This window comes from Schistocerca cancellata, chromosome 5, assembly GCF_023864275.1.
Source record: "Schistocerca cancellata isolate TAMUIC-IGC-003103 chromosome 5, iqSchCanc2.1, whole genome shotgun sequence".
Classification (NCBI taxonomy): Eukaryota; Metazoa; Arthropoda; class Insecta; order Orthoptera; family Acrididae; genus Schistocerca; species Schistocerca cancellata.
The window spans coordinates 590,033,818-590,039,179 of record NC_064630.1 but is presented as its reverse complement, the minus strand read 5'-3'; the positions used below and the strand labels follow the sequence as shown (position 1 = coordinate 590,039,179).

Here is a 5,362-nt window from a genome sequence, read left to right as displayed (position 1 = left end):
CCTGCAACCACTGAAATGGCTGCCGCCGCTCTTCAGGAACCACATGTTTGACTGGCTTCTCCACACAATGTCCTCTAATGTGGTTGCACCTACAGTACCGCTACCTCTATCACTGAAGCATGCAAGACACCGTACCTCGCAAGGTCCATGGTTCATATGTAGCAAGGTCACATACGTGTTTTTAAGGACTGCTTTGTTTACTTGATCCAGGAAAGGGCTGTTCACGTCATGTTGTAGGTTGAAGCTGGGATGGACTAGGCCGAGAGTTTTTCAGGCCCTTGCTAATGTGGTTGCGCCTACAGTACCGCTACCTCTATCACTGAAGCATGCAAGACACCGTACCTCGCAAGGTCCATGGTTCATATGTAGCAAGGTCACATACTTGTTTTTAAGGACTACTTTGTTTACTTGACTCAAGAAAGGGCTGTTCACGTCATATTGTAGATTGAAGCTGGGATGGACTAGGCCGAGAGTTTTTCAGGCCCTTGCTAAAGAAACTTTGGACAAGAAGTTCCATTCCATATTTCGGTTAGTGAAGCTTGTGACTGAAATGATGACTTACGTGGTTGGTATTGAACGAGGGAGAAAAAATGATTTTGTAATTATTACCAGGCTATTATTGGATGTTTTCCACTAAAGACAAATTCCGAGACATTTGCATTGAAATGGAGACGTATGACTTGTGCCTTGTAGCTTGACATAGAGTAGGAATATTATGGAAAGACATCAGACATTTCGTGCTAAGATCGAAACTTAAATACAACTCGTATTTGTCCTGTTTCTATAAGTTTATTTGTTAGTAACAGCAATGGCGAATAATTGGTGCTGTTACAGATGATGCACATAGATATATTTCAGTGTATGTTGTCAACAAAAATGCTGTTCTTCGCGGCTTCCTTGCATGATACATAGAGACACGCGTGCCCTCACTCACTCACACACACACACACACACACACACACACACAATGTAAATCGTGTTCAAGTTGTGCGTGTAAAAGAAACAGGGTCTTTTAGTAAGTAAACTACGGAACAAGTAAATTACTGACAGTACAGCACCATAATAACATAAGCGGGCGCATCAGTCTAGTCTTCTGACTGGTCTGATGAAAGTCGCTACGTCTTCCTCTCAATTACCAACATCTTTATCTCAGAATAACACTTTACCAACGTCCTCAGTTATTTACTGGATGTATTCCAATCTTCCCCTACAGGTTGTGCCCTCTATTGCTCCGTCTAGTACAATGAAAGTTATGCGATGTGACCTTACCACATGTCCTATCATCCAGCCCCATCTTCTTGTCAGTGTTCTGCACATATTTTTTTTCCTCAGCGATTCTGCAGATTACCGCCTCATTCCTTATCAGTCCACCCAATTTTGAACTTCCTTCTATAGCAGCACATCTGAAAACGCTTCCATTCTCTTCTTTTCCGGTTTCCCCACAGTCCGTGATTCAGTTACATCCAATGCTGTGCTCCAGACGTTCATTCTCAGAAATTTGTTCCAAAAATGTTGAAAAATTTTTGATCCGCTGCCAAGTTTCTGGCTTTAGACTTTTGGCTATACGATGCCCAAATTAGAAACTCCTCTTCGTATTACTGTCGTACAATCTCCTACCAGATACTTAGCCAACTAGTTTGAATGAACTCTTTTCTATCACAGAACTCACTTCTAATGAAGTTTACGTGAAACGATACAGCTCTGCTTTGGCAACGTTCATGTCGTCGTCACTTGATTCATAGTGGCCTTGCCATGATTTGATATTGCTGCGTTAACTATTTTTGTCCAGAATGTATTTTGTTTCGTAACAATTTAAGAGAACGTGAGGACCGCGTCTCCACTATTCTGCCGCTAGTCGTCGCAGCCGGCGACCAAAGTTCACGCAGTGTGTGTGCGGCGCTGTCTTGTACGCGCGTGCGCTTCCTGGGAGGAGTTTACAGCCCTAGCCAGCTGTGTGTGCGTGCGTGTGTGTGTCATTCCGCCGCGAGATAACGACCGGCGTCAAAGGAACGCGCCCCGCCACAAACAGTAGCGTCAGGGGCCACACAGGCCCACCGCCGGCTAACGGCTTCCGTTCGCAAGCAGCTCTTTTGAGTGTTCGCAGTGAGCCTTTCCGGTCTTGAAGCAGGGTCGCCTACCAAGTCCCTGGCTTCAAATAACGATGGAATTTCCAGCGCAAGTGGATGCCATGGACTTTCCGACCCTGAGCTTTGCGAACAGTGGCGTCAGTGTGGTGTTACCGACCACAAATATTTTAGACGTGAATTTTCCGACCTTCACATTATATCTAGGCTTAGGAGTGACTATGCCCATAGTATCGGGAGTTTATAATTAAAGTGCAGCTATTCACAGAGGCCCTTTGTGGGTTGTAATTATCGTATGGGAGTGAAACTCGTTAGATATTTCAGTCCGTTAATGCGGAACCGATTTATGCAGGAAAAAAATTAGTTCCAGTTTTGGCCACCAGTTGCAAATCTAGCGCTGTGAATGCAAGACAGACGTATAGGAATGTTTTCCTATGTAATGGATTAGGAATGGGATGTGGGCAGAAAAGGTCAAATAAATGAGAAAGGTATAATGTTGATTTTATTATTAACCACCACTCACACAATTCGTTCAATACGAGCATCGGAGACGTCGACGAGATAGTGTACAGCGACAGATTTGCACCAGGTGGCCAAAATTGGAACTATTTTTTTTCCAGTGTATGTCGGTTCCATATTAATGCATTAGCAGTCTATAAAGTTTCGCTGCCATACGACAATTGCAGCCCACACTGGACCTCCATGGGTAGCTGCACTTGACAGCAGAAGCTTTATTGACATGTTACGCCTCTTTGAGACCTCTTCAGAATTTGTTTAGCAACTGCAGGTAACGCATTAGTCATAGTTTACCCACAGTTTCTAATGAGATGCTAAAGATGCCTCAAAGAGGAAAACGCATCAATAAAACTTCTGCTGTCTTTGCAACCTAGACTGTTTTTTCCTACTGAAAATATGTCGTGGTTGCTGCATCATGGCCACAGAGTGGGAGGATTTATGCATTGTATCATATGTACTAATGAAAGCATGAAAACTGTATGATGATGAATTGTATAAATTCCATCCGGTGATGGTACTTTTTGAATCAAGTAACCTAAGACCAGATGTGGATGGTTGCTTTACACCACCAACAATTTATTTCATATAACAGTCACAGACTCTAACCATATCTTGATTTGGCAAAATTGGATGTTTAAATGGTTTTTATTTGATTATTTCTTTTCACCTTTTTTTCTACAATATTGCTGCAGCGAACGATGAAACGCTTTGTCTTATTTTGTGAATTTTAATTTTTTTTTAAAGAAAGCCACAGATTTTAAACATGACTTTAAATTTTCGAGTCGCTATATGTATTCATAATGTGTTTTAACCTTTTGTCAAGATATATAATATTTTTGTCTTGTTCTGAAAGGGTAGGCCAAAGGAATCTCTTTAATTTCAAATACTTACTGTAAAAACAGTCTTGATCACGATTTATTTATTAAGGTATTCAAAAGTAATTTTTTAATTTCAGATGTAGCATTTACTGCATCCTTCTTCAGTTTATCTATCAGAAAGTATTCGTTCGGATGTTTTTGATTTATTGATGGGTTTAATTTCAAAGCAGTAAACTTCCCAATTCTTTAAAGAATCGAACGCCCATGTATAAAACAGCTTCACACTTCTGTATCAAATATTTGACCTCAACTGTGCAAACGGTTAAAAGATTAGACAAGCTTTGAGGTTGTGTATAAAGTCTGTTGCAAGTCAGTAAGCGCTCTCATTTTCAGATACTGGATGAATATAGTCTAGGCATTTGTGGACAGTGAGTTTCACTGCCCCAAGATACACACATTGTTTCTAACTGTAATACTTTCGTAACTGTGTTAAACCTTTAAAATAATGTCATACTTTTTAATAACTACCGTAAATTATGACAGCATTTTAAATTTTTATTTTCGGTCTATAATTATATGAAATGGCCTCTGGAAGCTGTTAGATAGGCAACTCGGAACTGGGAGTTATATACCAAACTGCGACAGCGATCGTGATCCAATGCCACTGGTTGAAAACATTTCGCAATTCAATTGGTATACTAGGATTTTCCATCCATTGATTGACCATACAGTCTGCAATCTGCATGACCTTTCCTCCACTGGCCTTTTCCTCCGTTATTACCGTCCGAGCTTCATCAACTCTATTTAGTGGAAGATGTGCAATGCACCAAAACAGTCTGACTTATACTTGACCTATACTTAAATAGGTTAAATGACATCAACAACGGTTCTTTAGAGGAGGTTTCTTGAAAGATGAACCATGTAGAGCTGTTCGCGAGAGGCAGATCTACGAGAATGGGCTCACTGAGTCGTAGTTGAGATGAACAACGGTGATTTCAAGTCTTCTTAGATCTGATTAAGCGGAGCCAAGCAGTCATACAGTATAGGAAATCGCAAAACTGCAGGGGAGATTCCATTAATTCGTAGCTGACATGAAGATGAAGCTTGCTGTTATCCCCACATCCGCTGTGTTACGCCGATCAGTCAAGTTATGTGAAAGAAGTGCGAGCAAACTGCACTTCATCATTTCAAGACGAAAGATGAATATTTTGTGGAATCGAGTAACGATATTACACATTCATATACTACGATGACAGTGACATTAGTGGAATACTGTTTCTGCAGCTTTTATCTATCTTCAAGGACCTCAAGATCAGAACCAAAAATTAAGAAAAGGATGTTTACTGACAAAAATTTTGTAATCGCTCTTGATCTGGAAAATAGTGATGTAATTTAGATTCCACCCAGAACAACCAATGTGACTCCCGAAGTTTTTCGACTAGGGAAAGTATTTTTAAGGAAATTGCCGCACAATGTGATTTCCGATAGCTCCGTGTCATTTGAGTTTATCAGAATTCTTAAATGCCAACGGCCTTGCCGCAGTGGTAACACCGGTTCCCGTCAGATCACCGAAGTTAAGCGCTGTCGGGCTGGGCTAGCACTTGGATGGGTAACCATCCGATCTGTCGAGCGCTGTTGGCAAGCGGGGTGCACTCAGCCCTTGTGAGGCAACCTGAGGAGCTACTCGATTGAGAAGTAGCGGCTCCGGTCTCGGAAGCTGACGTACGGCCGGGAGAGCGGCGTGCTGACCACAAGCCCCTCAATATCCGCATCCAGTGACGCCTATGGGCTGAGGATGACACGGCGGCCGGTCGGTACCGTTGGGCCTTCATGGTCTGTTCGGGAGGAGTTTAGTTTTTAGAATTCTTAAATTTCAGTCATTTATACATTACCAGCCTGTATCGACATATTTTACGAATTGCTTTAAGTACGCTCGGTGTGCAG

At 41.8% G+C, this 5,362-nt stretch overlaps 1 pseudogene; it reads left to right on the top strand.

The window, feature by feature from the left end:
• The first annotated feature begins 4,941 nt into the window (after window positions 1-4,941).
• On the top strand, window positions 4,942-5,059 carry LOC126189791 (5S ribosomal RNA; annotated as a pseudogene).
• The last annotated feature ends 303 nt before the right edge of the window (window positions 5,060-5,362 follow it).